The 12523-nt window shown below is 46.3% G+C and overlaps 1 protein-coding gene across 1 annotated transcript in view; it reads right to left on the bottom strand.

Moving 5' to 3' along the window:
• The window catches only part of SPACA6 (sperm acrosome associated 6), a 34202-nt gene that overhangs the window by 15322 nt on the left and 6357 nt on the right, over positions 1-12523 (bottom strand).

Genomic DNA, 12523 nt, shown 5'->3' with positions numbered 1-12523 from the left:
CCTGGCATAGTGATGTCATTTTGGACCTCTTTAAGCATGAAGGACAACAGCCAACCTGCCTTCTGTTCTGTGCAATTTTTTTTTTTAGTAGAAAGTTAAAGATTCTAAGAGTCGGAGATGAGTGAGTGCAGTCTAGGTCTGGAAGACAAAGAGATGGAATTTCCCATTCAATGAACAGTATGTGGACCAGTTTGCCTGGAAAAGCAGAATGCCTGAAAGGGATTAATAGGAAACAAGACTAGAAAGTCAGGCTGGAATCCAATTGTGCCATATTCTCATGAAGCCCTCTGTTACACTTACAAGGAGAGAGAAGAGGTTCACTGTTGGCATCTTGGAGATTCCCTCCAGCCCTGAAGTTCAGAGGCAGGATGACAACCTGTTCTCTGAGATGATAGTACTCTTTGTTATCAGAGATCAGACAGGGCTGAGTTCTGGTTAATGGAAGTCTCCATGTGTCAGCTGGGGAAAGTGGGGACATCATGGATGTACTCTGCAGGTAAAGGTTGGACCAGATGCCCTTTGATCTTTAAGATTCTGTCTCTCTATAACATCATTCACATGCAAGTGATTTGTCTCATGTCATGTGGGCCAGTAAGTGTCATAGGAGGGCCTGGATGCCAGGTTCTCTGACCCTAAACCACTGTATCTCCTACCCAGTATAGTACTAGTATTATTCGCAGTATTAGTATTTGGGCTGAAGCTGTGATTTCATTGGTAGAGCGGATGTCTACTACCAAGGGAGATGGCTGAGGGAAGAGAAGGAGCATTTCTTTATACAACACTCACTATTAGTTAGGCACTGTGCTAAGTGCTTTACAAATATAATCTCACTTGATCCTTCAACAACCCTGGGAGGTCCCATGTTACAGCTGAGACACTGAGGCAAACCTGCTTTGTGATTTCTAGTCTTCAGAGAGTGGTTTGAGGGCCCTGAGAGGTTAAGGACTCTAGTGCTTGGGGTCTCGAATAGCCAGTGTATGTCAGAGATGGGACTTGAATTCGAGTCACCTCGACTCTGAGGCTGCCCTCTGATAGAATAACAATTGTTATAAAATAAACTGCTATTGTAGTACCAGACTGCTACAAAATACCATTAAAACGCATAGCAGGTATAATGACAATGATAATGGTTGCTGGTCCAGTCCTGCCATGGCACATGGGCCATCTCAAGTGTGGGGTATGGCTGCAGTCACTCAATCAGAACTGTTCTCTCCAAATTACCAGTGATCTCTTAATTGCCAAATCTGACGGCCTTTTCTCAATTGTCATTCTTCTTGACTTCTTTGCAACAGATGGGCCTGTTGACCAGCCATTCTTAAATTCTCTCCGCTATGTTTTCATGCCATTGCTCTCTCTTGGATCTCCTCTTCCCTCTCTGAATGCCCCTTTCCTGTCGCATCAGAAATATTATGAACCTTAACCATGGGGGTTCCTTAAAGCTCTGTCCTGGACCCTCTCCTTTTCTCTCCCTATACTAGATTGTACTATCTATTCTATTCTATACTTTCTCTCTCCTCTCTGTCTCCCTCTGTCTCTTCCTCTTCATCAGTTTCCATGGGTTAAATGATCACTTCAATGCAGATTACTTACTTCCAGATATAAATATCCAGCCCCATCTCTCCCTACTCTCAAGTCTCACATCATTAGTTAAGGCAGCTGCCTACTGGAAATTCCAAACTACATTCCAGTGACATTCCAACCAGATTTTGAGTCCTGATTCCACCAATTACTACTTGTGTGACCCTTGATAAGTCACTTAACTCTATTTGCTTCAGTTTCCTCATCTGTCAAATGGACTGGAGAAGAAAATGGCAAACCACTCCAATATCTTCACCAAGAAAACCCTAAATGGGGCCATGAAGAATCAGATTGAAATGACTGAATTACAACAACCTATGTCCCAAACAGAATGCATTATCTTTTTCCCCAAATTCATCCCCTTCCCAATCTGCCCTATTATCTGTCCAGAGTACCCATGTGTCCCAACTCCTAGGCTCTCAAACTCCTGGTCATCTTCAGCTCCTCCCTCACTGCGTATCCAATCAGTTACCACCCCTTCTCGTCCCGATCTCCACCAAAGCTCTCACATCAGTAACCTATCAGCCAGCATCCTTGCCACTGTCCTGGGACAGCATCTCCGCACCTCTCTCCTGGACTAGTATAATGGCCTCCTAACTGCAGGTCCCCTCCTTCAAGACTCTCCCCTCTCTACTCAGTCCTCTCCCAAAGGGATGCTCCGTCATCACTCCCCTTCTTAATGTACACCTGTAATTCCCTATGACCTATAGGATGAAATCCCAACTCCTTTGTCTGACTTTTAAAGCCCTTTATGACCTGGTTCCAACATATTTTTGCAACATACTAATTATGCATCACTCTCCTTTGATACGAACTGGCTTTTTTGCTGTTTTTCACACACAACCCTTCATTTCCTGTCTTTGTATTTGATGCTGAAATTCCTTCCCTTCTCACCTCAGCCTTTTCCAACCCCTCGTTTCCTTCAGAGCTCATCTCAAGCATCCCCTTCTTCTCAAGGCCTTTCTGGATCCCCCCAGCTAGCCGGTGCCTCCTCCCACCAAGGTAGTTGGATTCATTTTGTATAATCTATGCATATGTATAGATATACATATTGTATCCTTTGGTTGACTGGAAGCTCCCTGAAGGCAAGTACTGTTAGATTTTTAAAAATCTCCAGCCTCTAGTACAGCACCTGGCACAAAGCAGACCATTAGTGAATCCTTGCTTGCTTGCTATGGAACAGACTCCAGACCCTTCCCCATTGCTACTTGCCTCTCTCCAGCTTATTGGTGCCTGACATTTTCAGTGTAGTCTGCCTAAGTCAGACACCTGGGGGGCTAAAACTTTCTTCTTTTGGGGAGCAATGCCTCCCAGTGTAATTCAGCATCCACTTGTTTTCCCTGGTTTTATTTTGTTTTTAGCTGCTGTATTTCACCTCTGATTCCTATGGAACTGGGAGCCTACTAAACCCTTCAGATCTTTTTCAGACTGATTGCTTTCTGGCCATGCCTTCCCCCATCCTGGAAATGTGAGACTGATTTTTTTTTTAAACTCAAATGTGAGATTTGATATTTAACCCTACTGAATTTTAAGCTTCTTTGATTGGGTTCAGTGTTATATAGCCTGCCAAGATCTATTTGGATCCTGCCATTGGCAGTCGATGTGTTAGCCCCTTGTAATCTGGCTCCTTCTCCCAACCCCACCTGGAGTTGCAGTCTCTAAAGTCAATTCATTCTTTGTCTTCGGAATGAGACTATACATTAGTCAGCCATACCCCACTTGATTAGAGAGCAAGGCTGTGGGACCTGTTTGCATGTTCATGGTCTGGTTCACCCATTCATTGTACACACAAGTAATGATAAAATTGCCCTGGCTAAGACAGAAAAATGAAAAAAAATGAGAGAGAATGAATTTGTTGACACCAACCATCTCCTGATGACAACGTTTCTTGGCCTCTTTTCCTTGACCTCTCTGCAGCATGTGGCCCTGCTGACCTTTGGGCACCCTTCTCTACTCCTTCAGAGGTACCACACTCTTTCTTGTTTCACCTTCCAACTCTTTAATCTCTCTGCTTCATCATCTTCTTCCTAGCCCTGAGGGGTGTGTCTTTAGTTCTTTTTCACACTCTTTCAGCTAGGAGTTCTAGTGTGCATAAGAAGACCTGAGTTCAAATCTAGTGGTGTGACCCTGGGCAAGTCACTTAGCAGATGTCTGCCTCAGTTTCCTAATCTGTAAAATGGGGAAAATAATTAGATGATATTTGTCAAGTGCTTAGAACAGTGTCTGGCACGTAACACGTGCTCAGTAAATATGTAAAAAAAGTATTTACTTTTTCCCTTTCACTTTGGGTGTGTGTGGGGGGGAATCATCTCCAGTTGTCCTGACGTCTTTCTTGCCACCGGCCTCAGGTGACACTGCAGGAGAGTGTGAGGCTGGTGACTTTGCACAGCCTTGCCTGACTTCAATCCAATTCGCTGGCAAGTCAGGACATCACCCTCCTGATGTCATCGGTCCTCTTTGAGAAAGGACGACAGATAACAACAATCTTTCACTGGAAGGTTTATTCTAACACCGAGTACCTCGTGGTCCTTGAACCTCCGCTGGACTGTATTGGAATCATCTGCCTCCATTGGTGCCCTGAACCCTGCTGTCCTATGGGCCCTGTGGACTCATCATGCTTCTAAGTGAATCATTCCCTGAAGTCCTGATCACTGGAAATTAAAAGGGTCATTTCCCTTACACTGAGACTGATGAGGTCTTAGGGCCCAGGTGATCCCATCAAGCTATGGCTGCCCCAGTGGAGAGCCCAGTGTCAATGCCTTCCACCCTCCCTCCTCCCTCAGAAGAAGCACTGAGGTGCTAGCACACCTCTGAGTTCTCACACAGCTGCCTAGTACCCAGTGCTCTCACAGCTCCTGGGAGATCACACCTCTCCTCCAGACCCAGAGTCATCACACTGGAGCCAGAGAACACATAAGGCTATCACACCTGTACTTAACACAGTGTCCTTCCACCTCAACAGAGTTCCTGGGCTATGGATTTCATGAGCATTTATTTTTCTTTAAATTTTCTTTTTCATTTGAGTGTCACAAACAAACACTTCAAAGTATAGAGAACAAAAAAGTAGAGGTCCATAGTATTTTGAAAAGCATATATTATGCACACACAGATTTCTGTATAACCTAAGACAAGGTGAGGTCTAAGACACACGGGCTGGGTGATGACCCTGAGAAATGTTGTAAGGCTCCAAGCTGCGGAGAGGTGTTGGCGTGCTTGATAGAGGGCATTTTCTCACCCCATGCTAAAGAAATCAACAGCTGGTCCCTCATTCGGTGACATTTAATAAGGTAGTAACAATCTTGTCCTTTTCTGAACTTCAGGTTTCTTCTGCATTTTAAAAATGTTTTATCGATCCTTCTTTTCTCTTCTCCCTCCCTCCCTCTCTTTTCTTTTTCTGTCTCTGTCTCCCTTCCTCCCTCTTTTTTCTCTCTGTCTCTCTCTCCCTTCCTCTTTCTTCCTCCTCTGTCTCTCTCTTCCCCCTCTCCCTCTTTCTCTCCCTCCCTTTTTCTCTCTGACAGTGTTTAATGTTTCCTTCCTTCTCTTCCTCCTTCTCTCCCTTCCTTTCTTTCCTACCTTCTTTCTTTTTTTCTCATCTCTGTCACTATCCCCAAATAGAAACCTTCCCTGTACTTATTCATTCCCTGCTTTTATTTAATGCTCAGTATGAGAGTCAGAGTGAACTAATGCTTAGGAGTTAGAAAGATCTGGACTCAAATCCTGCCTCTGAATTGACTAACCACCTCACCATGGATACCTTAGTGCTCCAGGCAACTTTCTCAAAGTACCAGTTGCAGATGGATGACCAATCTGCCCCCATGGAGGAAGCTTTCACACTGGGAAGCAGCTCTCTACACTGATGAAAGCCCAGGTGCCGAGCTCTCCAAATGTGCAAGGGACATATACCTTTACAATCAAAGTCTAATTAGGTTCTTAGGATTATGGACTGAAGGATGGAGGAGACTAGACTTGTCTAGTTCACCTTATTTGCTAGATGAGGAAACTGGAGACGTGTCTGAAGCCACACAGGTAGAAAGTCCCAGAGCCAAGACTGGAACATATTATCTTCTAACTACAAATCAAATATTCTTTGTACTACAAACTGAAACATTGTAAAAAGCCTTGTTGGTGCCTTTTGTCTTTACTTGGTAGTTATTTCAAACCTAACTCCCCCAGGATGAATCATCCCTTGTGATAAGGAAAAACAATGAACCAAAAAGCATCTTATTCAGAAAAGGGTATACCCTATTCTTTTCTGGCAGCCCCCCCACCTTTCTGACTACCATGGAACATTTTATAAGTGGCTACTGTGTGAAAAATACTGGCCTTGGCTCTGGGGGTAAAAGACAAGAAAGAACCTCTGGGGTTCACAGTCTGATCAGGGACAATATATAATCAATGATAGTAGGGAATAATTAATAATAATTGCTAGCATTTATACAGCACTGTGGGGTTTGCAAAGTATTTATATGTGCATTATCTCAGGTGATCCTCACAACAACGCTGGGAGGTGGGTACTATTATGATCCGCATTTTACAGTTGAGGAGACCGAGGAAGACAGGTTAACTGACTTGCCCAAAGTCACACAGCTAGTAAATGTCTGAGGCCAGACATTTGAACTCAATTCTTCCTACCTCCAGGCTCAGTGTTCTATCCACTGAGCCATCTGGCTGCCTAGTACTGAGTATCTTGTCAAGTAATAATATAAAAACAATAACGAGAATTTACATAGCACTATAAGATTTGTACAGTGCATAAAATGTTATCTTATTTGATAAATTCAAAAGCAAAAATCCAGTATGTGAAGTTCAAGCAGGCAAGTTAATCTCTGACTGGAGGAGAAAAGTGAATGGATTCCTGGAGGGAGGGTTTGTGAGAGTCAGGATTTCATCAGGTGAAGGAAAAGGAGAAGAAAGGGCACCCCAGGCATAGGGAACAGGGTGAGCAAAAGTGTGGAGGTGGGAGTGTGCACAATGTGCATCCAGGCTATCTAGACATTGAGTGCATGACATTAGACTAGAAGAGACGGAAGGGTGCACCAGGCTGTAGTGCACACTGAACGCTATTCAGGAAAGTCTAATGTTTACTTAGGAGGCAGAAGATGATAAGAAGGCCCTCAAGGAGGAGGGTGACCCAAAGTGGGTCAACAAGCATTTCTGTCCTAGGCACTGTGCTGAGCACCAAAAGTACAGAGAGAGGGAGGAACAGTCCCTTCCCTCACAGTCTAATGGGAGAAGCAATATGTGAAATCTGTGTGCATACAAGATCTGTCAGTCTGTCTATCCTGTCAGTCTAAATATGTGTCTATCCTTCCATCCATCTATCCAGTCTATCTATCCATCCATCCATCCATCATTCTGTCCATTCATCCATTTATCCTTCTGTCCATCTATCCTATCTATCCATTCATCTATGTATCTCTCCTTTTGTCCATCTATCCAGTCTACTTTTCTTCATCCATAATTCCATCCATCCATCCATCCATCCATCCATCCATCCATCCATCCATCCATCCATCCATCCATCCATCTTTCTGTCTCTCAATCCATCTATCTATCTAGTCTGTTTATCTATCTATCCAATCTATGTGTCTGTCTCTCTCTCATCTGTCTGTCTCACTCACATGTCTGTCTGTTTGTTCACAGTACTCTACAGGCAATCTCAAGGGGGAGGCCACCCAGTGACGGGGCCGGGCCAGGCTCTTTCTAGGTAAGATTTGAGCTGCTGCTTGCAGGAAGCTTGGGAAGCCCCAAGGTTTGGGGGAGAAGGGAGCATATGACAGAGCCAGGGCCTGTCCATGAAGATAAAAGGTGAGCAGTGGAGTGTTCTGTGTGGAGACCCTAAAGCCCTTGAAAGAAGTGGCTGCCTTTGCCCTTCTCTGTGTCCCCAGCACTTAAGGGGGGAGGGAAAGGGAAGGAAACAGTATTTATGAAGCACTCACTGTGTGCCAGGCACCATGTCAGGTGTATGATGAATATGATTCAGTTGGATCCTCAAAACCCTGTGAGGGAGGCAGCTGCTGCTTTTGTCCCCCTTTTGTAGACTGAGGCAGACAGAGGGTAAGCGAGATGCCCAGGGCACACAGCCAGTAAGTGTCAGGCCTGATGAGAACCCAGGACTTCTGATCCCAGTTCTAAACCTCTACCCATTCTGCCCCCAGCGGTGCCCAGCACACCGTGGGCACTGAGCAGCAGCAGGGAGGTTACAGTGCGGGACTGAAGTAGGACTGAAGAAGACCGCAAAGGGGGAAAGGGCCAACGCAGGAAGGGTTAAACAGATGGCTTACTATTTGGTCCTGTGAGAGGGAGACAGGGAAATGGGGGGACCTGGTCAGCCATGCACTGAAGGAGGATCCCTTGGACAGCTGAGTGGAGGACCTGGGTGGGGAGACCCACCGGCCACTGCACTAGGCCAGGTGTGAGCTGGTGAGGGCCCTTTGTTCTCTCTTCCCTATTTCTTTCTCTCTCTGTCTCTTTCTCTCTCTCCCCCTCTCTCTCCTCCCTCCCTCCTCTCAATCTCTCTCTCTCACTCTCTCTCCCTCTCTTCCCTATCATCTCTTTCTCTCTCCTCCTCTTTCTCTGTCTCTCCCTCTTCCTCATTCTTCTTCTCCTTCCTCTGCCTTCTCTCTCTCTCTTTCTCTCTGGGCATTTTCTCTGCCCTCCCTCCTGCCTGGAGTGCTCTCTATCTATCTTTATCTACCAGTTATCTCCTCTGCTCCAGCACTGGCTTCCCTGGCTCCCTTTAAGCCCTAACTAAACCCCCCTCCTATAAGACGCTCCCTGACCCCCAGTCATTTCCTCTTAATCATTTCCTACATATCCCGTATGTAGTTTGTTTTGTATATATTTGTTTGCATGTTGTTTCCCCCATTAGACTATGAGTTCCCTGAGGACAGGGACTGTCTTTTTCTTTTTCTTTTTGTATCCTTGGTACTTAGCACAATGCCTGCATGTGATAGGTACTTAATAAATGTTTATCTATTCATTAAGATGAAGGACTATGAGACATCACCATCTGTCTTGTCCCTGGGCCTGGTCATTTGTTGTACTGCTGTGTCCTCCACTTGGGCTTTGCCATCTACCCTCACTGCACCCTCTGGGCCTCCGGGCCTTGCCATCCACCCTCACTGCACCCTCTGGGCCTCTGGGCCTTGCCATCTACCCTCACTGCACCCTTCAGCATGTGTAGTCTCCCCCAGTTAGAAGTGAGCCCCTTGAATACAGGGACCAGCTAGTTCTTAGTTAGATCTTAGCAGAGCATTGCATTTGGTAAATCCTTCCATTTTGAGTCTGGAGCTTGGAAAGAGAGGTTGGGGCTGGAGAGAGAGAGAGACTTGGGGAGTCCAGGGCAGGGAGGAGACCGAACGAATGAAGTTGCTGAGGGAGAGAGAGTACAGAAGGGAAGCATCTTGAGGAACATAGCCTCTGTCACAGGGCTCAGGCAGTTGCTGTCCCTTCCCTCAGGGCGAGCCCCTCAGAGATGACTCCTGCACTCGGTGTGGCTCCCCGTAGCACTTCCCCTTAGCCCTCTTTGGCTGAGCTGCTTGTGAGCAAGGACTAGCTTGTCCCTTTCTTGGGTCTCCAGTAGGTGCTTAACAAAGGCTTGTCGGGGATGGACTCCTTTCTCTGGAGTGTTGCATGCTGCATTACTCCAGGGATTTAAGGCCCCTGTTCCATTACATGCCAACATATCTTTTCAGTATCACCCCAGGCAGTCCTGTAGCATGGTGGGGGAGACTGCTGGGCCTGGAGTCAGGAACCCTGGGATCTGTCTGTGTGACCCTAGACAAGTCATCTGCTCTCTCTGACCTCAGCCTCTTCATCTGGAAGGCTAATAATAACTGAAGGATCAGCTCAAAATTGATGACAAACATACTACACCTGGCCAGGCTTAAAGGGCCATATCACAGAACCTGAGAGGTGGAAGGGACCTCAGTGGCCATCGGGTCCAGCCCAGCTGCCAAGGGGGCAGCCAGTCTCTGCTCAGAGCCCTCCCGTGACAGGGCAGCTGCCACCTCCCAAGGCTGCCCATTCCACTCTGGCAAGAGCTCTCTTCCTTAGGAAGCTTCTCCCCACCCTGAGCCCAAATCTGCCTCTTTGCTACCCCTCCCCTCCAGTAGTGCTCCTGCTTCTGCCCTCACAGGTCCATGCAGCAGCCCTTCAGATACTTGGAAAACCATTCTCATTTTCCCCCTGAGCCTTCTCTTTTCCAGGCTTAATATTCCAAGTTCCTTCAAAGGATCCTTCTGTGCAAGGGACTTGAGGGCCTCACTTTCTCGTATGCTTGTTAATAGAAGCATCTGCTGTTATTATTTGGAGGTCAGTGGAGTCAGTGTCAAAGGAAATGTTGTACAGATCTCTGGGGATCTCAAAGCGTCATGGGAAGGGAAGTTATTGTTATTCTAGAATTCCTAGGACACTCCACACCAACATGCTGCTGCATGCTCATGCCCTATGTGGCCTCATTCTGTCACTTCACCTCTCTTTGCCTCAGTTTCCTCATCTGTCAAGTGAAGGGGTGGGTCTGTGAGGTCCCTTTCAGCTGTAAATCTATGATTCTAGAAAATGAGGGCGAGGGTCCTATCTAAACTTTGTATCTCCGTAAGTCTAGAGCAACATGTTCAGCTAATAGTTGGGAGTGGGCAGGCTTTCAGGGTCAAGGAGACTTCCCATAATTCCCAAGCCACACTCATCTATCACCCACCACTCCCCCTTAGCCTTCCTACCCACTTCTAGCCTCATGACTCAGGCGGCTGTCACCCTGAGATCATACCGTAGGCTTTCTGCTATGCCTCTTTGGATATGTGCACATGCCTATACATCACTGGAGGTCTTTTGCCTACTTCTCCAACCCTCTAGGCTCTATGACTCCTCTACTCCAACCTTTCTGATGGCTCCCTATGGCCTCCAGGACAACATCCAAAACCCTCTGCCTGGCATTTCAAGGCTCCTTGATGATCTTATTTCCTGCTACACCCATTCTTGCATTCCGTATGAGTCAACCTGGCCTGCTAGTTCTTCCTCCTACACGCCAGCCCATCTTTTGCCTACTTGCCTTTGCAGAGGCTGGCTCCTCCTCCCCACCATGTGCAGCTACCTATTTTTTCATGTATTTTATCCTCTCTCCCTTTTCCCTCTCCATCCCAATGGAATGTAAGTTTGTGAAGGCGGGGCCTGTTTCCTTTTTTTGTCCTGGTATTTCTCAGTCCCAGTAGGCACTTAATAGATGTTGGCTGAACTGAATTACATTGGCTTGGATATCTACTTGGAGCTTCAGGGTGCCCACCTCTTAAGCCACACCCACAGACCCCATCTCCATTGTTCTTTTCATACCAACCAAGGTACATCTCTGTGACACCTCTCAAGAACATCACACCTCTGGTAAAGTTACCACGGAGTGCCTCAGGTCAGCAGTGCTTCAAGCAACCCAATGCAAAGTCATCAGAGGCCACCTTTGGCCCATCATTCTCTCCCTTCCACGGGATCTCAGAACCCACCTATTCCAACATTATTACCTTTCTTCTCACTCCCTTATTAAAGCCCCCTTCACTTCATCATTATTGCATTTCCTCTCACTGCGCTGTTAAAACAAGTCTCCTCATTCAATCGTTATCACAAACCCCTTGTACTGTAATTATATCATATCCCCTTTCATACCATAATTAAAGCAGGCCCCCTCACTCCAACATTATCACAGACCCCCTCACTCCAACATTGTCACAGACCCCCTCACTCCAACATTGTCACAAATCTCCTCTGATATTATCACAGGTCCCATCACTACATTATTACCACATCCCCTTTCTTTTCATCATTAAATCAAGTCTCCCTCCCTCCACAATATCACAAGCCCCCTTTACTCCAGAATTTATTACATCTCTTCTCACTTCATCATTAAGACAGGTCCCCTCACTCCAACATTATAACAAGTTCCCTTCATTCTATTATTATATCACCATATCCCCTCTCATTCCATCATTAAAGCAGGCCCCTCAGTCCAATATTATCATAGATCCCATCAATCCATTATTATCACATCCCCTCTCATTCCATCATTAAAGCAGGCCCCCCTCACTCCAACATTATCACAGTCCCCCTCACTCCATTCTCTCTCCTTCATTCTTTCCCTTTACTCCAACATTATCACAAGCCCCTTTTTATTCCATCTTTCCATCCCATACCCTCTCACTCCATTTTTAAAGTAGGTCCCTTCATTTCAACATCAGCACAAACTCCCTCATGACATTGTCACACCTTGTCCACAAGTAAAACAAGGCTCCTGATTAAAAACGACCACATGCCCTGTTCCTTCTCTCATTTTCATGTCCCCCTCTCTCTATCACTAAAACAGGTCCCTTTGTGCTAACACTGCTCAGATGCTTCCTCCACTCCGACTTGATCAAAGTTTTGCCCCCGACTCCAAGATTTTTACATCATTCGATGGAGATGGGGGTAAAGAGACAGCAAGTCACAGTGGACAGGGTGCTGACTGGGAGCTAGGGAGAACTGAGTTCAAATCCTGTCCCTGATATTTACTAGCTGTGTGACCCCAGGCAAATAATTTAGGCTTCTTTGGCCTCAGTTTCTTCAACTGGAAAATGAGAAGATTGGACTAGACACAGTCCCTCAGGTCCCTTCCAGCTCTAAGCCCATGAGCCCATGTATTACATTCAGCTCTCATGTATGATTGTTTGCTCCTTCTTTGTCCTGTCATCACATCCTATATCTCACTGCCAGGTGAGAACGGGTCTGCCATATTACAGTCCTTATGACTCTGCCATTAAGTAGGCTCCCTTCCCCCCTCCAAGATGATCACAACAGACCTCCTCCACTTATTATAATCATAGTTCCCCCTCATTCCACCATTTACCCAAGGCCCCCTCATTCCACCATTAGCCCAAGGCCCCCTCATTCCACCATTAGCCCAGGGCCCCCTCATTCCACCATT

Source organism: Petaurus breviceps, unplaced genomic scaffold (assembly GCF_028583685.1).
Source record: "Petaurus breviceps papuanus isolate PSGF00001 unplaced genomic scaffold, PetGlider_PUasm1.0 185, whole genome shotgun sequence".
Lineage (NCBI taxonomy): Eukaryota > Metazoa > Chordata > Mammalia > Diprotodontia > Petauridae > Petaurus > Petaurus breviceps.
This window is presented reverse-complemented; position numbering and strand designations above follow the sequence as displayed.